This window comes from Bidens hawaiensis, unplaced genomic scaffold, assembly GCF_021521415.1.
Source record: "Bidens hawaiensis isolate Kalapana, Puna unplaced genomic scaffold, B.hawaiensis_p1.1 tig00067398_1, whole genome shotgun sequence".
Classification (NCBI taxonomy): domain Eukaryota; kingdom Viridiplantae; phylum Streptophyta; class Magnoliopsida; order Asterales; family Asteraceae; genus Bidens; species Bidens hawaiensis.
Window position 1 is genome coordinate 416 of NW_027501949.1, and position 25885 is coordinate 26300.

At 35.6% G+C, this 25885-nt stretch overlaps 1 pseudogene; it reads left to right on the forward strand.

The window, feature by feature from the left end:
- The first annotated feature begins 19412 nt into the window (after positions 1–19412).
- LOC143604949 (7-deoxyloganetic acid glucosyltransferase pseudogene) lies at positions 19413–22776 on the forward strand (annotated as a pseudogene).
- Positions 22777–25885: the final 3109 nt, after the last annotated feature.

A 25885-nucleotide genomic window follows, 5' to 3' on the forward strand; every position in this document is an offset into this window, starting at 1 on the left:
GTGCCAATCAGCGTCACCCACACAATGGTGGTGTAAGACCTCGAGTAAACCCACAAGATCAAGTTTCTCATGATGAAGATGATTTCACATTTTAAGATTGGAGATATGTTGGTCGAAAGAATGGTCATGATGGAGGCCAACAGGTTCATTATGATGGTGGATATAGAGCTGACCATAACGGTCGGCGATCATGTCAAGGCTATGCTTCCCAACTTTTGATGGGACCTTGACTGACTGTATAATGTCGGTGAACTTTCGACATCACGGATGCTTTAGAAGAGCTCAAACGCAACACATGAAGATTGTGGCTTAAAAGCTTCCCAATTTACACTGAAAGAATCTATTGACAAGCAGAATGGTATGAAAACAACCGAGGGTGGGAATGAAATTGTTATGATAGAATGAAATTCCTTGTGTAATAGATTATTCTATTCCATTGACCAACCGAACATCCTTTTCTTCATTCCCTCACAATGATCCAACTATTCTGCTGCTATTCCTAATACCAAACACTAGCCAAACATCCGAAATTCAATGACCCACATCTCTTCCTAGGATTCTTAAAGTTTATGGTCTTTTTAGCCTAGCGCCACATGTTGGTTTGCGTTCTTCATTTTTTGTGTTCATAAGGCTAATCGTTGTGGGGCATTTAAACCGACCTCATCGCCGATGTGGCATAACTCTTGCAGGCTAAGGGGTGTCAAACACCATACTAGATAGGTTAACGAGGTGTTATGAGGGGCGGTAAGGGGTTAATGTTGGAAGGGGGAGAAGGGGGTGACGTTATGGATGGCGACCAACGTGGATGGCAGTGGCGTCCTGCGACATTAATCCACATTGATCGGCTTAATGTACAAAGCAATATTTTAAAAACCGGTTTTTTATTCATACCAGATTGGGCTAAAAAATGGTACAACCGATTGAACCAGGTTGTACCGAAAGGTTCAACCGGGTTATGTAGGTTACCTTGTGATTTGATATAATTGCAATTTCAACTCAAAAAATAACCCAAAAACATATGATTCCATAATAAAATATAATCAAAAAGTTAATTCATAGTTAAAATAATATAACACTACTCATTTTTTTAAAAATAATCCAAATGTATACACGTTTCAATGCTAATCGCTGGGTTAAAAGTAATTTTTAAAAAATACAGGCCACAAAATATCAAAAATCTCTTAGGCTTTAAACCGGTTTACCGATTTAAACCGGTATTTTAGAAAAAACCGCCGGTTTGATGTTTTAGCAAGCCGCCCAAAAATACTGGGCTTAAAATACCGGCATGTATGTGAAACCCTGTATTACCGGTTCAACCGGCCGGTATGAACTGGTATTTAAAACACTGATACTTAGATGTTTTCAAAATGAAGCTAAAGCTAATGATATAGCGATACTTAATCTGTTTTAACTAAACTTTGAAAGTAATAAATGGGTAAAACTTGTCCCAAGGGAAGGATAAACATATAGTTTCTAAGCATAGAGCCAAAATGTTTAGTAAGTTCCTTACCTTTTCCTTACTCATGCTTCTAAGCAAGTGTATGAAGTGCAAAATTTGGTCCAAATATCATGGAAATCTAGACTTGTGTATACCCTCAACGTGCCGACAAAAATTTCATATAAAACAACATACCCGATAAACATTTCATATAAGGGTTTTTAAAGGGTGTTGCTAAACATATACCTCTATATAACCAGTTCTCTTGAACTTATCAAATTAATATCCATTTTCTCTTAACATTATTTACATACATATCAGTCCCCCCCCCCTCTCCCCCCCCCCTAACATTTTGTTTCACTTAATGGTTTTAACTAAATATATCAAATTAAAAAATATTTTGTTATTATTAATTATTTTTATTATTATCATTGTAAATATTATTAATATTTTTTTTATTTTTAATAGTATCAGTATCAGTACAATCTCTCTCTCACACATAATTTTATATAATTTTGTAAATATACTAATTCATTGAAAATAATAATAATAATGAATATTATCTTGATCAAGGGCAATAAACACAAAAGAAGAGAAACAAAAATAAAATAAAAATAAAGCATTACATAAATAAAAAATAAAAATAAAACTTTTAAAGAGAGACCAGAAAATTAAAAAAATGTTAGAGGGTAATTATATGTCAAATAAAATTGTTGAATGATTCAATGTTAGAGGAGGAGGTATGACAAGTAATAGAGGAGGATACGTCTAGTCTAATCCTTTTTAAATAGAAGTCATAGGATTATCATAAATGAACCTAATTCTAACAACATTTAACTTTTAGGGATGAGTTAAGTTGACCACGTTTGTGTTGGGTTCCAGTGATGATCAGTCAGCAGTCTAACAATTAAACCCTGGTTTTAATTAAAAGGTTTCATATTAATTAATCATATTAATAAAGGATTACGCTGCGGAATATTAAAACCAATAATAATCACTTTTAGGAACCGTATAGGATTTGGTTATAAACAATACAAGTACGAGTCAACCAAATAAATATAAATTGTAAATTGACAATATATTTAAGTTTACCTCGGTTAATAAATAATCGGTTGGGACACTGAGGGCTAACGAACTGAGCTAGGTGACACAACGAGACAAACGATCGGCGGTGGCGATGCACGGTGGCAACGGTAGCGGCGGTGGAGGCTGGTGCGACGGCGGCAGCGGCTGCAGTGGCGGGCGACGGTTGCAGACGGCGGCGGTGGCAGTCCGGTGGCTTGGGGTGGAGGAAGAGAGATTCTAAACTTGTGTTGGGTTGGTAGGGTTTAAATAATATCATATATTATATAACCACCAATTAGGTTAAACAAATCATAATTAGTTAAAACCCAACGGGACATCAAGTCCGTCTCTAACTCTAAAGCCCACTCCATGTTATTTTGTCTTATTAAAGTGTCCATCCGGTTAACTAACTTAAGTGGGTGATTTGTTCGTTACCTTACGGTGTAACTCTTATGGGCCATAACCCGCGTGGCCGCATTGACTTACCCAAACCGGTCAATAAATCCAACAGTCTCCCACTTGGACGGTTTCTAGTTAAGTTTCTCAATGCTGACAGCCAGTGGTGCTCTAGCTATACATAGCTGCCCCCTACAGGTTATGAGATTTTTTAAATTCATTAACAAAAACATCTTGAAATACACTATTGCAAGATAATGAGCTTATGGTAATCGTTGTCATCTATCTTTTCTATATAAACACCAATTGAACAATGAGACATGGATTAGGTTCAATCTTATATGGCGTTCAATCATTATAATTCCCAATCTAGAATCAAAGTGGTCCAATCAAACACACGGTAAGTTTGGGTGAGGCCTCACACTTCACCAGTTTGAATCAACGAGGGCGCCAAGATGCCTAACTGTTACATACCATGTAAGAGTACAAAATCCCATATTGATTACATATAAATCCCACTGAACTTCAGAATATTTCCAACCAATGCCTTTGTAGTTGGCAGTTAGGTGATTGCGGTTGGCCCTGATCAAAGAGTAGCCTTTAACGAAAGTTCTAATATGTATCTTAGGTCTATGGATACTAAATGAGTATACCAGTATCAAAACATCTTATGACTAAGATCCACGAAGATAATTTGATACGAGTTACATCCAACGCCATTGATAATGAGGTATGTGAGTTTGGAAGTCAACTCTTTGAGTCCAAAGTCAGAATAGTCTTAATTCAGAGTCGTTCCCACGAGTCTGACCAACTACGGATAATTTAGAATACGATATTCAAAGATTAAACGTATTAAAATTGAACACAGTTATAGTATTCAACGTTTGAATTTAACCATTAAATCAAAAGTGAACTCAAAAGTATAACTGTTTAAATGTTCATACATCCAAATACTAAATCAACACAAACTACTAGATAATCTAAGACCGATAGCATCTCTGTGATGATCATGCTTGTCCGAGTCATCAGTTTAGTGAACGTTCAACTAGGTTTTGATCTTTGTCTACTTTGCTTATTATGATGTCTCCTCGTTTCATTATGTCCTGTATAAGGTGGAACTTCCTTAGAATGTGCTTGGCTCTGTGATGAGACCTGGGCTCTTTGGCTTGAGCAATAGCACCTGTGTTATCACATAACAACTCGATTGGTTTATGAATGCTCGGAACCACATCGAGGTCAGTGATGAACTTCTTCATCCAAGCAGCCTCCTTAGCAGAATCTGATTCGGTGGTAGAATCCGCCACCACACTCTGCTTGGAGCTTTTCCAGTAAATAGCTCCTCCATTGAGAGTGAATTCATATCCTGATTGTGAGCGAGAATCATCTCGGTCAGTCTGGAAGCTAGCATCAGTGTAATACCTTACAATAAGCTCTTCTTCCACTTTTCCAGACACTAAGAACATATCGTTGGTCCTTTTTAGGTACCTTAGAATGTTCTTTACATCAGTCCAATGGGCAATGCCAGGATTTTGCTGAAAACGACTAGTCATTCTTAAATCATACGAGACGTCAGGTCTAGTACATAACATAGCATACATGATAGAACCAATCGCTGGAGCATATGGAATTGCTTGCATATGCTTAGTTTCAATGTCTGTTGCCAGAGATTGCGATTTTTTCAACACGGCTCCTTTAGCCATGGGGACAGCTCCTTTCTTGGAGTTATCCATTGAGAAGCGTGCCATTACATTGTCTATGCATGTACTTTGACTTAGTCCTAGAATTCGCTTAGACCTATTTCGGTAGATCTTGATTCCAAGAATATAACCAGCTTCACCAAGATCTTTCATTGGGAAACAAGATTCCAACCAGTGCTTAACTTCCTTAAGCATAGGAATTTTGTTTCCAATGATCAGTATATCATCCACATACATGATGAGGAATGATATAGTACTCCCACTAGCCTTTTTGTAAAAAACAAGGCTCATCCTCATTTTTGATAAAACCAAACTCTTTGATTTTCTCATCAAAATAAAGATTCCAGTTGCGTGATGCTTGTTTAAGTCCATAAATGGACTTATTCAGTTTGCACACCCTGTTAGGATATCTTAGATCGACAAAACCTTCAGGATAAACCATATAGACATCTTCAGAAAGGTTTCCATCAAGAAAAGCAGTTTTGGCATCCATTTTCCATATCTCATAGTCATAATACGCGGCTATGGAAAGTAATATCCTTATCGACTTAGTCATATCAATCGGCGAGAAGGTTTCATCATAGTCAATACCCTGAGTTTGAGTAAAACCTTTCGCGACTAGCCGTGCTTTATAAGTCTGTACATTTCCATGCATGTCGATGTTTTTTTTGAAAATCCACTTGCTCCCTATTGGCCGACATTCGGGGGGTAGCTCAACCAAGTTCCAGATTTGATTGTCATGCATAGATTGCATCTCGGCGTTCGTGACATCTTGCCATTTCTCAGATTCCGGATCTAAGATAGCAGATTTGTAATTAACAGGTTCGTCGCTTGACTCGGATACTAAGAGGAATTCGGGATCATCTAGATGCCATAGGTAATTAGAATTTGGTGCGCGAGTCCTATTACTTCTGCGAACACTTGTGTTTATGTCTGATGTATCAGCAACAACAACTTGTTGATCAGACGTTCCAACTTCCTCAACGGTTGTTTGTGGTTCTTGAATTTCTTGAAGATCGACAATATTATTTTCAGTTCCTTGATCGAGAATTTCCTTATCGAGGAAGTGGACCTTCCTTTTTATAGAAATCACATTTGTATCAGGATGGAAGAAATAATATCCGCTTTGGTTATAGTATCCGACGAAAACAACTTTTACCCCGCGAGGATCGAGCTTGTCATCATAATCACTGGTGACATAAGCATCACATCCCCATACTCTAAGGAAAGACATATTGGGTTTACACCCATTCCATATCTTATATGGGGTTTGCTTACCTTTTTAGTTGAAGCCAGATTGACAATGCGGGCGGCAGTCATAAGGGCAAAGCTCCAAAAGGGGTGAGGCAAGTTGGTTCTACACATCATCGGTCGAACCATGTTTAGAAAGGTTCGATTTCTCCTCTCGCTCACGCCCTTATGTTGGGGTGTGCCGGGCGGAGTGAGCTGTGAAACAATTCCACGCTCTTTTAGATGATTTATGAATTTTGAGCTGAGATACTCTCCACCTCGATCTAATCGAAGCATTTAATAGTTTTTCCGAGTTCGTTTTCCACTTCGTTTTGAAACTCTTTAAACTTTTCAAAAGTTTCATGCTTGTGTTTCATAAGATACACATAAGCATATCGACTGTAATCGTCAATAAAAGAAAGTATCTTTCATGATTTCTAGACATGGTTCTGAATGGGCCGATACATCAGTATGTATGAGTCATAGCAGATCCTTTGCTTGTTCATTCTTATGAGTGAAGGAGTCTTTGGCGAGTTCGCCAACTAAGCAGAATTCGCAGTCATCAAAAGAGTCCAGTCCTGCGGATTCAAGAATCCCTTCGGATTGGAGTCTCTTAACTCGTGCCTTGCTTATATGGCCAAGTCGGCAATGCCATAGAAATGTATCATTGATGCCAGATCTGATACGTTTTAGAAAGATTATATACATTCTTGTTTATTTAAACATCAATCTCATAAATACCATTTTGAGGTTTAGCCTCAAAATAAAAGATGTTATTCAAGTCGGCAGAAATAGCAATACCATCAAAAGCGTACTTAAATCCTTGTTCAAATAGTAAAGAAATTGAAATAATGTTTCTGGTCAAACCAGGTGCAAACAAACAGTTATTCAAAGTAACTACAAGGCCCGATGGACAAGCAAAACGATATGTGCCAGTTGCAAGAATTAGGACTCTCTTCCCATCACCAACGATGAGTTCCATGCTGCCTTGTTTCAGCTTCTTCCAGTTTTCAGGCTTTTACAAGACATTAACGATGTGGTAACCACATCCGGTATCAAATACCCACGTGTTGCTAGAGACGATGAAAGTTCAATAACGTAAATGGAAATACCTTTAGAGGAACTTTCACCATTGGTCCTCTGCCTTTTCAGCTCAGCAAGATAATCAGGACAGTTATGCTTCCAGTGTCCCATTTGTTGCACTTGTAGCACTGGCGTTCCTCAGGAGGCGGCGGCGGTACCTTTGCAACACCCTTGTTAGTGTTGGTGGCAGACTTGGCAGCAACAGTAACTCCTTTCTTGCCTTTATCGTTATTACCCCGGTTCTTGGGTTTGGGCTTCTTAACACCAACAGATAGAACCATGAGAACTTGATTAGTCTTAGTGGGAACATTCATCTTAGCCGTTTTGAGCATACCATGAAGCTCCGGCACTGTCTTCACCCAGGCATTCATATTGAAATTCACTACGAACTGGTCGTAAGAGCTGGGAAGAGAGTTTAAGATGAAATCTGTTGCCATTTCATCCGACAGGGGATAATCAAGTTTCTTTATTTGGTTGATGTACCCTTTCGTCTTGATGACATGCGCACTAACTGAGGATCCCTGTTCCATTCTGCAACTAATAAGCTGCTTCATGGTGTCATAGCGTTCTTGACGGGCTTGTTTCTGGAACATGCCTTTGAATTGCTCAACATCTCATAGGCACCAACATCTTCCAAGCCTTTAGCAAGCTCGTAAGACATGGTGGCTAGCATAATGCAGGCGACTTCAGCAGAGTCGTCTATATGCTTGTCAAGAGCCTCTTAGGCAGCAGCAGTATTGTTTTCAGCCTCGATTGGAACAGGTCCATCAAGAACATAGTGCTTCTTTACCATCTTGAGAACAAGTCCCAAATTACGGTGCCATTCAAGAAAGTTGGTGCCATTCAGTTTTTCTTTCTCAAGAGTAGTCTTGAGGGTGAATGGGGAGCTATTATCAGTTGACATCTGTTAAATAAGCAAAAGTAATTAGTATTTTCGATGTTTTAATCCTATTATCAATGACCCAATAACATTAACAAAATAGGAACTTGAGAATCTGGCTTCCAGTTACTAATGGCAGTTGTAGCACACAACATTAGCAAGTGGTTAGGCAGACAAACAATGATTGCCAATTATCAATAAAGCACAACTCTCGGTTATGAGGCCTATTGAGACAACACTTGCCTAAGTAGATACGTTTAGCCTCATCTATGCCCACCTTAGTCTCCAGACAGCTGTAGCACGCAACATTAGCTAGAATCAAGTGTGGTGCTGTGACTCCAAGCATTTGAAGTTTCCCTGTATGCCTCAAGCGTGGCTTATAGTAGGATGGCATAGACTACTGATTTTAAAACCGAGATAAATTTTAAATATTACCGAATAGAGTAAAAGTCTAATTTCACTGTATTTATCGGGACAACTTGATAAACCCTTTCTTCTCTCAGGACACTTACTTTTATATAACCTATCAAAACTAAGTTTGTCCCGATATCACCAATTAATTTTAAGTTAATATAAGAAATCTATTAAGTTATTAGTTTTTGAAAATTAAATAAAGTGTAATTTGCAAAAACACAATTGGTTAATTTATTTTAAAATATTTGGTATTAGGTTGGTAGTATTATAACCTATTATAATGAAACAAGCAACCACAATAGCAAACAAGAATATGTAAATCTTAAATGGCCAAGATTACTGATTGATCTTGCCAGAGCCCGTTAGCAAGATCAATCGGGTCAAGGGGTCACAACGCAAAACAACCACAAGGATGGACTCTTGATGCATCCCGTCATCTTTGGTAACTCCCACTGACTTCAAGAACTCCATGAGCTCATCCTCGGTTTTCCTTTGAGTTTTCTCATTACAAAATTTAACTAATACAAGTAATGAAAAACTAAACCCTATCTAATTACAATTTTGAACCATTAAGGTGGCTAAAAACCATAAAATAAGACCGGAAAATAAATACAACTTTTGTACCGTCCATATGGCCAAAAACAAAATCATTCAACCAAACAAACAAGGTCGGGCCAGATTTACATATTCAACGAAAATAAAATCGGGCAATAGTTTGGTCAAATAAAATAAATAAAATTTTGATCAAACCAAAGTTGCCCTAAAATTTTATCTAGATCAAAACTTCAACTACCTTGAAGTTTATGATGTAAGAACCGGTGAAAATATCGGATTCGACTCGTATGTTGTAACCAAGGCTCTGATACCACTGTTGGGTTCCATTGGTTATCAGTTAACGGTCTAACAATTAAACGCTGGTTTTAATTAAAATGTTTCATATTTATTAATCATATTAATAAAGGATTACGCATCGGAATATTAAAACCAATAATCATCACTTTTAGGAACCATATAGGATTTGGTTACAAACAATACGAGTACGAGTCAAACAAATAAATATAAATTGTAAATTGACAATATATTTAAGTTTACCTCGGTTAATAAATAACCGGTTGAGACACCGAGGGCTAACAAACTGAGCAAGGTGACACAACGATACAAAGAACCGGCGGTGGCGGTGCACGGTGGCAACGGCAGCGGCGGCAGAGGGCTGCATCGGCGGGCGGCGGCTGTAGACGGCGGCGGTGGTAGTCCGATGGCTTGGGGTGGAGGAAGAGAGATTCTAAACTTGTGTTGGGTTGTTAGGGTTTATATAATATCCCGCTGCAGCGGCGGGCGGCGGCTGTAGACGGCAGCGGTGGCAGTCCGATGGCTTGGGGTGGAGGAAGAGAGATTCTAAACTTGTGTTGGGTTGTTAGGGTTTATATAATATCATATATTATATAACCATCAATTAGGTTAAACTAATCATAATTAGTTAAAACCCAACGGGACATCAAGTCCATCTCTAACTCAAAAGCCCACTCCATGTTATTTTGTCTCATTAAAGTATCCATCCCGGTTAACTAACTTAAGTGGGTGATTTGTTCGTTACCTTACGGTGTAACTCTTACGGGTCATAACCCGGTTGGCCACATTAACTTACCCGAACCAGTCCATAAATCCAACAGTTTGAATATAGGAAACGGTCGCATTCATTACTTTTGAGTTGATGTAATTGTTCTCAAATATTTAATTGGGATCAACTTGTAATTTGTGCTTGTATATGGGGCTGCAATAGAACTAGACGAACACGAATAAAACCTTGTTTATATTCGTTTGTTAAGAAAATAACTTGTTCATGAATGGTTCACTAACATTTATCGAATTAGATTTTATGTTCGTGTTTGTCCATTAAGGAAATGAATGTATTCACGAACACAAATAAATTTGACGGAACGTAGAGATTGAGATAGATATATTCATCATTTTGAATAATAAGAAAGGAAATAAGAACAATGCAAAACCAATTTAAAAACATGGTTTTTTATGTTATGTTAGGAGCAATAACCTAAAGAATATAAAATATTTAAATCGTGTGCTAGTATGATGTGTTTTAAACATATAGTAGCATCAATCTCTCAATTGGTCAAAGATTAAATGGATGTGTGACTAAGTTACTCGAATAAAAAAAATCTAATGGCTATTTTAAAACACAATATGTTTTTTTATATAATTCTATACTGATCATTTAATGCATGATTTACTTCACTGATAAATAATAAATCTCTATCATAATTATGTATACTTAAAAGCGCTCCAAGTTCTCACGCCGCTCCTCCTTTTTCTCCAGCCTTTACATGTCTCCATTCGAGAATAAAGCCCTCTCATTTATCCTAGAATTAACAAAATCACGGGAAACTGGTTGTGTTACGAGTTTGGTACGGGTAGAATAAAAACATTTAAAACCCTAAAAAAATGATTCCTATCTCAACCTTACATGTTTTCTCCTTCCCTTAATTCTGAAAACCCTCAACACGATCGCAGGTGGGTGACGACTCCTTTGCTCTCATAATCAAGATTATACAACACTTAACACTAGCAACTAAGGTTTGTCTATTAAAGTCGGTTGTAAATTAGGATTTCACCGACAACTAAGGTTTCTCTATTAAAGTCAATTTTAAGTTTTTTTAGTTATTCAAACGTAAACTATAAAGTTGAAACCCTAACCATACTCGATTAGAAGTTAAAGTCGATTTTAAGGGACTCTAAATTTTAAAGTTGAAACCCTAACTAGCCAATTGAAAAAAAATGTGTTCATAAAAGGTATTCTATAGTTGATTTAGGAAGAATAATATGACATATCAGATAACTATACCCGATAGGGAAAACTTGTGCTTAAAGAAGGTATATTGTTCTAGATTTTAAGCGTTTTAAGTTATTATCTATTAGGCCTAAGCCAATGGCCCAAGTCAAGAGACCCATCAAGTTACACGAAACACACAATATAATAGGGGATTGACAACTAGAGGATACGTATGAGTATTGTTATTGTAATGATTTCTTCTTCCCATCTCCCTCTCTTATTATCATCTAGTTTCTCATCACCTTCTATAATATTTGTACCCATCTTACTTTTAATATTTCTAGTTGTAATTATTCCTTTAAATCAATAAAGATATAGTTGATTAAAATTTAATTTGATTGCTTATCTGGTTAAGATCATATATTTTTTTATTTAAGATTATTTAACTAAATATATAAAAGAAATTAAATGGTTAAGTTTTTTTTATTACATCGAAGCAGAAGGCAAGCGGGCAACAAGCTGCACCGCTACCCCTTTTGAATTGCAAAACCCAATTTTTTAAAAACTACATTTGCTGATCTTGGAGACATAACATTACTATGCATGACCCGTTGAACACGGGTCATGGCTCCACAGCTTCAGACACGAGGAAATCAAAAGTGTCAGAAGCAAAAGGAATAAATACATGTTGGTTGTCAAGATACGTCTTCTCATGTTGTCACTTTGCCTGAAGCAGCTTTTAAAGTAGCTTGACCGGCTGTGAAACCACTACTCCCTAAGCCCACCACAGGGGAAACCCCAGTTAAATCCACAAACACATGTTTTACTCCTGTCCATCCAAACACCAAAATGTCAGCCGGTCGAAGAGATAATCTTTCATCTGACGGGTCAATCAGGAAATTCACAGGTGCTTCTTTCTTAACAGTAATTCCGGCCCGCCTAAATATATCAAAGAGCACATCCCTAACCAGATCGTGTCAGTACGTGAACCCCGGGAGCTCTTTACAATGCACCGCGTGCTCCCCATATGAGTCAAAACACGCCTTACGACAAACATGACATATCTCATCAACCGGGAAAAGAGGAATCATGAGGCGATACTTAAGGATAGTGCGATACTCCACTGGAGACATATGCTGGCCTAACCCATCTATAGGGATAGCAAGAAGAAAATCTTAAACATGTGGTGCTCGTAGACACTCAAACATACCTTTTTCTATGGAAAGAACAGTCAATCGATTCTCTACATATGAACGAAAAAAAATGTTGTATATTTTGGGTAGTTTATAACCCAAAATCAACCAATTAAACACACAAACAAACCTGGTAATTTTGTATGCGATTGTAGATAAGGAAATTGCAACCTGGATTATTCTCTGAATCATGTAATCACTATCAGATAAACCTATTTGTAGGTTACACACAATGATTTATCGGATAAGACAGAGAATTCTGCACATGGAATTGGATTTTATTTGTTTCAATGAATTGATGAAGAACCAGAGAGGATGTAACCGTCCTCTCAGGTCTATCTATTCAATCGATCAAAAAAATGAGAGAATCCCCGAGAATGAAACCATCGACATAAAATACCGATACCTATTTTCCCTTATCCCACATAAGCCCAAATATTCAATTAGAGGTCCACTTATCATTATAATGAAGCCCAAGTAGATAATTACTTGAACCAAGTAACAAAGCCTAAATAGCATTATTGTTAAACGAGCCCGCACTCCCGCGTCACCTAACTCGTTTAATCTCCAACGTAATTTCCTCGATCGACAAGTTAATCCAATAACACTAAAATAACCAACAATCCTCCCCCATTTTAGTGATATCCATGATTAACTTAACTATCCTCATATAAACACAAACACTATGCATAAATGAAAATGTCCTATGGATTGAATTTTCATCTTAGTATTTACACGTTACATATATTAGAATATCTTGGGTGTCACTATGGATTGAACCCAAGTTATCCATTTTTAATACTTGCAGGTAAATACACATGCGTTTCAAATCCGAATTCCACCTGACACTATATTTTACTTGCTTGTGTCCCAATCCTTCAAAGAATATATCAAAGCTCAAGTCCAAAGCTTCTTGAAACGGCTAAACTTCATATTCTTATAGGTAGTTCATTATTCTTGCACCCGCACTGCAATTTATCAATGAACTATTAAGAAGCTAAACTTCAACCTACTTTATCTGGCGGTCCGAACACATACCTTGGGATGATTATAAACCCATCCCCATAACTGATATGTTCACGAGATCTCTTCCTAACTCTTTAGTTAGATCATCAGCCAAATTATACTCATAAATTACAAACTCAATTGATATCACATCTTGCATGATGAGCTCACGAATCATGCTACATATAATATATAACCGTCTAGACTTTCCATTATATATCTGACTATTACCCTTAGTCAGAACTATCCCACCTGATAGATTTTGGTGATATCGGCTTTACCACAATAGAATTTCATACTAACAGTTTCTTAGCCATCAACCACTTTTATCAGTTGTTGCAATGCTAGAAACTCACATTCCATTATCGAGTGATGCAAATTCATTCCTTAATTACCTAAGAAATGAAACCTCCTCTTAAGTGAGTATACACATCCACTTAGTTATACAACTTGTATAAGAATACACCTTCTAAAACTGAAGGAAAACCTGAATAACACAAATATCCAAATTCAAAAGATTCATGTCAATATAAGATAAACTTATCCGACTCAATAACCTGTTTAAAACCAAAGCAATCCAGACAAGAGATTCTTTTTAATCTCTAAAACATACAACACATAATCCAAAACAAATGTTTTCCACAAGTAAATGCAAGTCTTCACTTTTACATTTCTCATCCTATGTACAGATCCATCTTCAACTGGTTCAAATTCTTCAAACCATTTCAAATCCTTGCATACATGACTCGTATAACCCGAATCTACACACCATGCAAGCATTATCCTGTACATAAAAGAAATGAGAAATAAACCACAAATAATTCTTCACCGAATTATTTTTGCAACCATTAGACTTTTTGAGTCCAATAAGAAACTCGAAACGGGGCTTGGTTTATTTCACACACAACGGGCTTTCCTTACTTGTATACTTTTAGTCGTTGATTATTTCCTGGGTCGTGGCTCATCAACCCATGTGTGTATCATCTTGATAAATATTTTAATAATATTTTATTACATTCAAATTACAATATAAATTTGTTTCTTTGAAGAAAATCCAGTTTTTGTGTTATGCAAAATTTATTCATTGAATCAACTACAAAACTCATAAGTTTTGTCAAATTTAAAATATAGATAGTAAACGTACCTTATGGAGCACTTGGGTCTTTCAACCCACTTGGATCCACCATGTTAAATTAATAAGCAAGACATGTCACGAACCGTTTCTCCGGTCACCATCAATTTAAATGAATAAAAGTTAATTTCGCAATGACAAATTACGAACAGAAAATTATGATATTCCATAAGATACAATAAATTGTGAACCCAAAATGAAATGGCAACTTTCCAGAAAATGAAAATAGAACAGTGGCCTCAACTATTCTATAAACTTTGATGTATAAAATAGAATTTTAAGAATTTTAATTATGACATATCCTATATTATATTCCATCAAATACAAAAGTTAATTCTTCGGCCTAAATAATTAATATGGCAATAATTAACATAACTTGGGGCCATAAATTCAATAACCAGAAATCAGTATCATCGGAACTTATTTTATGTTAGCCAAAGTCAATATAACTTTACCCAAAAATCAGAGGCCAAAATCAATTAATTATAATGAATTGTTTATGGTCCTTACCAAGAGATCTTGAAAACAAATTTTGATTCCATGCAATAGTATCAACTGGAATAAGAAAATAAATGCTCTTCGGCACTTCCCAATTGCATATCATTATAATTTAATACCAGAATCTCATTTGTATCCAAACTAGCAATGTTACCTGCGCGTTGCGGCGGTGTTATTTGTGTTTGGACTTTGGAGAATCACAATTTTCTTAACTTACAAAAATGCTTTTGAAAATACCATTACATGTTTCTGCTGTCTATAATCCATAAAATGCGAACCTAAAGTATATCCAATGATTACGCATAGATGAAAGTAAATTTAAAGCATATCCTTACTGTCATCACTCATCACATACTGTCTCACTTCTTTGTATCAAATTTAGTTGGTTGATTAATTTTAGTTTTTGTAATCTTGGACATATGTGAGTTGTCCCACTTTTTCTTTTTTACATATACTTCATCTAGAAGAGGGCATTTTATACTCGCCGGGAACGGTTTTCCAGTTCAGGTGAAGCCACGGAAAAGTTCAGTAAACATCGTTTCTTTTTTTTTTTATTATTATTATTTTTTTGCCGAATATATAATATAAACTTCATTAAATATAGGATTAATAAATGGATGGAAAGGTGACCGCATTTATCTAATTGTAATATAGCATGTAAATTTATTGGAATTAAATTTTATAAACAAAGTATTTTAGAAAAAAGATGAGAAATAGGTATGTCATGAATTCTAGATGTAGTAGAGATAATGGTCAAACAAAACAAAATTATAATATATAATAACAATATTATAACAATAATCAATGCTTAAATAGTCACCAGTGTGGCCGTGATCCATGAAAACTTAATTGCACATGATGTTTTTCATGAGAAACAAAATTAATTTTGTTGTAAGCACACATCCAATTAACTCCATAATAACAAATACATCGCATTACAGATGAATATCAAAAAATCAAATAATCAAATTTGGAATTAATTAAACTTGCTTACCAGATTTGTGATATTCAAATGGAACCCAAATAGGTTTATTTTTGTTGTATATTTTGGGTAGTTTATAACCCAAAATCAACCAATTAAACACACAAACAAACCTGGTAATCTTGTATGCGATTGTAGATGAAGAAATTGTAACCTAGATTATTCTCTGAATCGTGTAATCACTATTAGATAAACCTATTTGTGGGTTACACACAATGATTTATCGGATAAGACAAAGAATTCTGCACATGGAATTGGATTTTATTATTTCAATGAATTGATGAAGAACCAAAGAGGAAGTAACCGTCTTCTCAGGTCTATCTATTCGATCGATCAAAAAAATGAGAGAATCCCCGAGAATGAAACCATCGACATAAAATACCGATACGTATTTTCCCTTATCCCACATAAGCCCAAATATTCAATTAGAGGCCCACTTATCATTATAATGAAGCTCAAGTAGATAATTACTTGAACCAAGTAACAAAGCCTAAATAACATTATTGTTAAACGAGCCCGCACTCCCGCATCACCTAACTCGTTTAATCTCCAACGTTATTTCCTCGATCGACAAGTTAATCCAATAACACTAAAATAACCAACAAAAAATTGGTATTTTGGTTCCATATTCATCGTCACCTTCATTTCATGGTCGGTGATTTCTTAGATTTCGATTGATTGTTTGTTACTCAGGTTTAAATCGATTGGTTGCAAACATCAGTTGACTTGACATTTTGTTTATTTCCAAAAGGTCATAACGATCGTTCAATCCATAGGTAATTTGATTCGATAGAGATGTAGACGGTGAATTTTTAATCTTCTAGAAGATTTTAATTGTTGACTAGATTAAGTGTTGATACAAGTTCCATATATAGGAAGGAGATGATAGACACTTGGTCCACTTTAAACATTTCATTGGAATGTTATAAATTCCATCGGTGGTTGGAAGGAATTGCAAAATCACATGAGCTTAGGAAAGGATTCCACTCAAATTCCATAGCAAGCCAACCAAACACACTTTTTAACGGAACTAATTCCACTCTCAATTTCTAAGGATTCTACAAACCAAATGAGGTGAGGCATACCTAACCGATTTTTGAAAATTTTCAAACACAAAATGTAACATGCTCATATATGTACAATTTCTAAGCATGTGTGCTGTGTGCATGTAAGTATTTGTGAAGACACACTTACTAAGCGAGCAGTCCATCTATTTCTTTTAAACTACGACTTTCTTGTATTTAGGCTACCTCTCTCTCTAAATTTGGAGAGCCCTAATACCCCCACTCTGGCCAGACTATGTTGTCTTAATCGGGCTCATGCTGGCTTCAGCGTTTGTCGTCTTGGTCGTTCCCTAGGATACCATAACGCCAGTTGCCATTTGATAGTCGTTGTGCCGCCACAAGAGCAAAATTCTCTGGCGTACGTAACACACGGTGGGACAAAAGCCCAGGTGAGCTCGGAATCCAAACTAACAATCTTGTAAAAGGCCTAGCTCTATTTCTTCATTGTCAATATCCGTCCAAAGTGACACAAGTGGGGATCGAACTTGGGTCTTCACTGGAGAAACCAAACCTTTCTACCACTAAACCACAAGTGGGTGATGCGAGTAGTCCATCTACTAAAGATTTAAGATTTATGTAATAATTAAATAGCAAAAAATGGAATTAAAAAAGTAAGGCCGTCTTAAATAGGAAAAATAAGTAAACTTCCCGTCAAATGATATATATACAACCTAGTAATGTACACTAGGGTAAAGTTAAAGTACAAAGGACAACAAAAATGAGAATGGTGAAAAGAAATCTAATCCATTGATATTAGATTAAAATGATGGAAATTAATTTAAAAAAATAAATTGATAAGAAGGGCATAAAGGTAATAATACACTTTTGTTGACTTTCTCTTTCCACTTGCAAGACACATGTCAATTCCCCCATCATTTTAAAACGTCAATAACTTTTTCATGCAACATTATTTTTTTAAAAAAATTTCACCATAATAACAAGCTTTTTTTATCTTTAATGTGAGTATCTATTATTATATAAAAATAAAAATAAAATTAGTGGGTTTTTTATATTGTGTTATTGGTTGTTCATTATGATTTTTAATTGGGTTTTTCTATGCATTGTGTTATAGATTTTGGTTATTGTGTTGTCAATTGATACTCATATTAAAGATAACAATTAAAACAAAGATTACGCCATTGTGTCTTTGTGCTCTCATCATTTGTCTTTCTACTTATCATTGTGTTTTAGTCATTGTGTATTACGTTTATGTCATTGTGTAATATGTAGTTTCCACTGTGTTTTACGTTTCAGGTCATTGTGTTATATGTATTCACCATTGTGTTTTACGTTTCAGGTCATTATGTATTACGTTTCATGTAATTGTGTAATATGTATTAATCATTGTGTTTTATGTATTAGATAATTTGTTGTTATTTTATCATTATATTTACGCATTATTATTACACAACCGTATTATTATCAATTAAAAAAAACAATATTATGATTTGAAAGACACAATGACGAAAAAAACACAATAACAAACAGAAAGACACAATGACGAAAAGACACAATGACGTAATTTTTTTTTTAATTTTTATATAACAAAGTCATGCTCATATTAAAGATAACAAAACGCTTATTATTATGGTGATTTTTGTTTTAAAAACTAATATCATATGAAAATGTTATAGACGTTTTAAAATGATAGGGAATTGACATGTGACTTGCATTTGAAGAGAGAAAATATGTACTATTACTTTTATACCCTTTTACCTTTGGTCTCCGCATGTTAATTAATTATGGCTTCTCACACTTCTTATTTTTGTTGGCATTTGTAGAATAACTCAAATCAAACTTAAAGTGTCACACAAATATAGAAAGAACACGAACCAAGATTAGTTTAGTAAACAAACTTGACCTACAAATTACAAATCACCTGTTCACCCAAAAGAAGCATGTTTTCTATGTTACAACTTACAAGCAAACCCAAGTGTTGATCCAAATGAAATACAAGACAAAACTTCCATTCCTTCTGCAAAACAAAACTGTATGTATAACCAGTAACCACAACATGATAGTCTCGACTTAAGACGCCAACTTCTATAACAATCAACACCTTACTCGCAACGTCCGGATCTGTTCAATGAAATGCTGGATGCCAAATGATCACCGACTCATTTACATCCCTAGATAGCAGTTCTAGTTATTGATGACCCCTACTTTCTACAGATGGTGAACCTGGATGAGCTTTTAAGCTGCGTCTTAAAAGAAACAAGTTTGGGTCATCATACCAACATATCACACAAACAGAAATACATCTACAACACAAAAGATCATCTTAAAACAACTTGTGACATCAATATTCAATATTAATCTACAGGATAAGTATAAAGTATAATAGGATATAATGAAATAAAATAACTTCAAATTAGCCACTCATTAAATAGTTTTTCCCCACTTGGCCGACTCCACAAACATATTTTTTTGTATTAAGTTATTAACTATTAAACAAACATTATCATGGCTCATTCTCAATATCAATAAATAAGTTCCTTGATCACCTTCCACAATTTCACAACAATCAAATTGGTCAAAATTGTCACAAACATGGATCAAACTCTTGAACCTCATGTCTTAATATTTCCCATACCATTTCAAGGCCCGGTTAACTGTGCTCTTAAGTTAGCGGAGCTTCTATGTCTTTCCGGCATCCATGTCACCTTCCTCAACACCGAACATATCCACCACCCGCTTCTTCGCCACACCCACGTGCTGTCCCGGTTCAACCGCTATCCTAACTTCAAATTCCAGACCATCCCTGATGGAGTTGACAATGAAAAACCGGTCTCAGTAGACCGGTTCATGGAGTTGATGGATGCCATAGATGCAGTGGCCAAACCTCTTTTCCTGGAGATGATGGTTTCAGGCATGCTAAGTCGGAAATCAGAGCGGCCAGTGACTGTGATGATACCCGATGCATGCTTTCCTTTTGCGGTGGATATAGCGATAGAGACATCGATTCCGGTTATTTTCTTGGAGACCATAAGTCCATGCTGCTTGTGGACGTACATGAATCTTCCTGCTCTTATTGAAGCAAGGGATGTCCCCTTTACAGCTCGGAATTTTTCTTTTCAACATGTTTGGTTATAGGTTTATGTTTTTAAAATTAAATTAATTTTACTATAAGTTTCTAAATCTTATAGAAAGTTGTTATCTTTTTATAGTTAAATTGATTGGTATGATAGTAATACGTCAAAAGTAGTTAATTTTATAGTTAATTTTACAATAAGTTTCTAAATCTTATAGAAAGTTGTTATCTTTTTATAGTTAAATTGATCACCAAATTGTTAGTTGTTTAATCTCTTTTTTACATTTTTAGGATTTTTTTGAGTAACTAACAAAGCCGATCACCAAATTGTTAGTTGTATACCTTTTCCATTTATCTTAATTTGCTAGTAAGATAAACACTAGATACGTAAATAGACAAAGCTCCTCTGAGCTTCAAAATTAAACATTGACCAAAATATTTTAAACGGTGCATCTCGTCGTTTTCGTTAAAAAAAATTTTAATATAAAAATTCAACGTATGTAGGCGCATCTACTTTATTTATTTTAAGGGAAAATTATTTCAAATTGTCCACTAATTATGCTCTTAAATCATGCATACGAAGGGAAACAAGTCAACAACTATGATATTTATTATAAGGGAAAATTCCCAAAATAAGCATTTATGAAAACAAATTTCTAGTTTAGGTACCATTTGTAAAAAACTCCAGAAATAGATATTATAAACTAGTCGTGACGAGTAGTTTGTAGAACCAATTAAAACTTGCCGTGTGTACCTAAACTAACCGTAACAAGCACGTTCAGTAATCATTTACCCATCATGACTAAATAAGTTTCATGCCTCGTAATAAACGCCACGAGTAATTCATAAGTCCTTTAGTTGCGACGACTAGTTTACCCGGTTTATATTCCCTACACGAGTAGTTTATTAGTAATTAACTCGTCACGACTAGTTTAACTTTATAATTTACTCGTCGCGACTAATGGACTTATGAATTACTCGTAGGCGTTGATTACGAGACATGAAACTTATTAAGTCGTGACGAGTAAATGATTAGTAAACATGCTCGTTACGGTTAGTTTGAGGACATATGACAAGTTCTAATTGGTACTACAAACTACTCGTATAAAAGTTTTTTATCGGTGATTAATAAACCCTCTTAACTCTCTTCTGGTTCTGCCCGATACTTGATTAATCTTACTTTGATGGGGAGCTAGAACTAAGGAGTAAGGACCCGGACCAAAAATTTCAATAAATGAGCCGAGATCTCTTACCCATAAACTTATTACATCTTTTATTATTATAAATGAAAAGTTAACATTAGGACCTAGTGGGATGTATTTGTCTTCTAAAAGTGAATTGTTGAATTTAAATCCTTAAAAATGTAATGTTAGGATGATTTTATTTTAAAAAAAATATCAATACTATTTTAATTACCTCAACATTTATGTGTTGTTTGGAACCCACCGGTTCAAAGGCTCCATTCTAACATTTTATAAATACGTTCGGATAAGAGGCTTCATGAATGATTTATTGGTTTTTTAGTGAACTAAACACTTTTTAGTGTTTGCTAACTCTAAGACAATCTTTTAATAGAATTATTTAAAAACCACCAAGCATCCCCGTACATTTAACTTTTTTTATATCTGCTTTCACAATCATATATCTCTTTTATACATAATCCAAAGTATTTAGTATTAAATGACGTTGATTCTAACTTCAGATAAACACTTACAAAATATTTTTGTATCAAAAATGTATATTAAAAAATAATTTGTAAACTTTTGATAAGACTTTACTTATCAACTTCATAACTTTGTATTTTGATATAAAAGTAAACTAATAGCAATAGGCTTTGATTTATTTAATTTATAGCTAGCAGTCTATTTTCTTGTTACTCAGGAAATGATCTAGACAAGTTGGTAACAAGTGTGGCAGGAACAAAGCATATTATTCGACGACGTGATCTTCCTAGCTTTTGTCGTTCCATCGACTTGCCGAACCCGATTATGGAACTCATTGTGAAAGAAGCTCACGCGGTTCCTCGAGCGCAAGGTCTCATACTTAACACGTTTGAAGAGTTGGATAGTCTCGTACTCCCACACATGCGAAAACTTTGTCCAAATATTTATACCATAGGCCCACTTCACACCCTTCACAAAACTCAACTTAAAGCCAATGCAGCACCATCATCGCAAGAAAACATATTTTCTAATAGTGTTTGGAAGGAAGATAGAACTTGCATGTCATGGCTCGATAAGCACGATCCAAAAACCGTCATTTATGTTAGCATAGGGAGTCTTGCAACAATGACAGTTGAACAATTGCTCGAAATATGGTATGGTGTGGTTAATAGTGGAAAACCCTTTTTGTGGGTGAGACGGCCCGGGTCAATCAATGGTGGGTATGACGAGTCTAGGATTCCGGCTGAGTTGCTAGCACGTACAAAAGAAGTCGGGTGTATAGTAGAATGGGCTCCACAAGAAGATGTCCTCGCCCATCCGGCCATTGGTGGGTTTTTGACACATAGCGGATGGAACTCGACTATGGAGAGTATAGTAGAGGGTGTTCCCATGATTTGTTGGCCATACTTTGCGGACCAACATGCGAACAGTAGATTTGTGGAAGAGGTATGGAAACTGGGAATAGACATGAAAGATGCTTGTGATCGGTTACTAGTTGAAAAGGCAGTGAGGGATATTATGGAATCAAAACAAGATGCATTTACGCAAAACGCAAATACTTGGTTAAATTTGGCTAAAGAGTCGATAACTAAGACGGGTTCATCTTCTATTCAGTTGAGTCGGTTGATTGATGATATTGTAGCAATGAGCTCGACCCGACCCTAATGTAAAAGATGTGAGGTAGCATGTGTGAGACTATGCGTACTTTTGTTGAATTGTAAAATGCTTAAATAAGTTTATATATGTCTATGGACATAAGACAACTTCTGAAATAAACTTATTATTAAATTTTTGTTTTAAAAATTATATACACCTTATAAGTAAATCAACAAATCGCTAACTTATTTTCTTTATCCAACTCCAACGTCCTAATACATGCATAAAGGGTCGGCCGAATTGTTTTGGAGGCCTAAAGTGAACGCTAAAATTTAGGTATTTTCCCAAAATTTCATAAATCACTTAAAAGAACAATAGGTGTTCACGGTAGTTCTAGTGCAGCCGTTCAAGTAATCCTTTTGATCCATCACATTTCATGTCCATCAAAGGAGCCAGGTGCACAAATTGAGTTTTTCTAATACCCGGTTTCGGGTATGGAACCAGTTTCAGGTATGACCAGGTACTGGAAAATCGGATATTGTCCATACCCGGGTCGGGTTTGGGTTTGGGTTCGGGTTCGGGTCCAGGTATTCTCTCCAAAAACCATACCCCATGAATCGGGTTCGGGTCAAGCATAGAACTGGGTATTCTAAAACCTGGTATTTTGATACCCTAGTATCGGCCATCGGGTATTGAAAAAACCCTATTTTCGGGTCTTTTTTGGGGGTATTTTTCAGGTATAGATTGGGATTTCTAACCTGCTGCACTTTTTTGAGGTATTTTTTGGGTAATTTCGAGTATAGATTGCGCATTTGAGAAAACCGGTTTTGGATATTGGAAAAACCTGGTCCGGGTTTTTCTCTTTCGGGTCCGGTTTTGGACTCGGTGTTTTTTCATCTCTAGAGCCCATGGCCCACCTCGTTCATCCGGTCTTCATCAATGTGTCCGATTCAAATAAGAGGAGTGTATTGTAATTGACCAATTAAACCATGATCTTATGAGTTAATCGAGTGAACTAGCTGTTCTGATTTCATTTATAAGACACTACTTGCAATTGCAATTGCACTTTGTATCATTAAACTTGATTTCTAAATGTTTAATAAGTTTTTTTAAATTAGAATTTAATTTGCAATTTTTTACATACAATTATGAAAGTACTAATTTTATTTAAAAAACATGAAGTTGCTATTTCTACACGATATGGATAATGGAACCATGTACCTCATTTTTGAGGTTCTACATGAAAAAAAGTTTGGAAATTAGATGAAGCGTATGTTGGAGTTTTCCCAATCATTTTCATATGATGACGCCCATGACTTAAAGAAGACGTTTACGCACCCTGCGACTCTCAACAACGCGAGGCTTGCTTTGGTACGATCTAATTTCATCTTGTGCTTTCTATACGACGACACCCATGACCAAACTAATCTAAAAGTTTATAACTAAAACAACTAATTATATAAATATCTTAGAAACAAAATATCAATTGTTTTTTGGTTTTCAATCAAAAGGGATTGTAGTTCTCATGTATGATAGTTATATTTCAATTTTGTTTTGTTTCTAAATCGGATCGATGCTACACGCTAGGGGTCAGTATAGGTCGGCTTGGTTTAGTTTCGGGTCTCAACTGAAACCGAGATAGTTGTTATTCAATTCTCTTATCCAATGGTTTTTGGTTATCGCTTCTAGCTAACCAGTTTTCGTCTTAGTTTAGGTTCGGTTGATCAACGTTCGTCAAATGGTTATTCATTAGTTTATGTGAACTTCCATGGCTGTTTTGTCTTCAAAATTTATATGACGGGTTCAATAATTCTTGTCAACAATCAGGCCACACGATATTTTAGTTGTAAATCAAGATGCATTTGTCCCTGCGTGATTTAAGGAATATAGAAATTGTTACATTAAGAAAGAGTTATTTGTGAATGTTTCTGTCAAAGATGTGATATATCGTCTTAAAATATGAAAATCAATGTTTTCTTTAATTTCTAAAGATGTATTTTTTATTAATTGTTTTCTAATGACGTATTATATATCATATTATTATCATACCGTATTCTATTATATGACGACTTGACCCGATCCTGATCACTTGTACCAAAATGATCCTGATCACTTGTACCAAAATGAATCGGTCCACAAAATCTTATGTCGGGTTGTTAGAATTCAAATGCCGAAATAACAATCCCATAACAATGTTCTAAAATCTTATGCCGGCTTGTTTCCACTTTCCATATTCTTTTCGGGTTCTTTCAATTTCGAGAAACACAAGCTAAATTTTGAAACAAATATTCTTTTTGGGTTCTTTCAACTTCGAGAAATACAAGCTAAATTTTGAAACACGTGGATTTACACTCCATCAATTCATGACTTGCTGACCTCTATTGTTACAACCAACCACTAAATCACAGTCTAAAAACATATTCATGCATGCATCACATATAAATTTAATGAAAACTAAACTATCGTCATATCATGCCACATGCTTTAAAAATAAAACATTTAAACACACAATAGCCCAAAAGATTTAAATATAAAACAAGACATAAAAGTCACATGTTCTTCATTCTTGAAACATTAAAGTAAAAACTAAAATTCCTTATTTCTTTGATCCCTTGTTAGGGACATTCTTCACCCTTTCTTTGTAACCCTTAACAGTCACAATCTTCATTAAATTGCCACTTCACATCAATGTCAGTCGGAGCATACTCCCCTGATTCAAATTCAGGCAATGGAAGCATTAACTCAGCGGTTAACACTTCAGTGCCCCCGGGCATGTTAACAGTCGACGCCTTCCCGTACATAAGGAGCCAACGGCCCTTCAAATCTACGGTTACGTCCTTCGGCCGGATACCGGCAAAAGGCACGAAGTAAACCATGCCATCATCTGTTTCGACAACTTTGATTCCACTTTTGTCTATTAGGATTAGTGAATGCCTTTGGGCCGGGTTCGTTGGTTGACGATTATAAGACAAAAGGGGCGGCCCATTTAATTATGGAGAAAGCCCATTTGACGTTTTCTTGGTCCCTAAGTCACTTAACCTAATTGTTCTCTATATATATGTCATAGTCATGTATTATAATTTTTGTACCGTGCTTAATAAAATACCCTAGTTGCAGCCCGTGGACGTAGGTTGCCTTGACCGAACCACGTAAAATCCCGTGTTTCTTATTTATTGCTTTCGTTTGTGCGTGTGTGTTTGTGTTTCCGCTGCGTACCGACTCTGTTCAATACC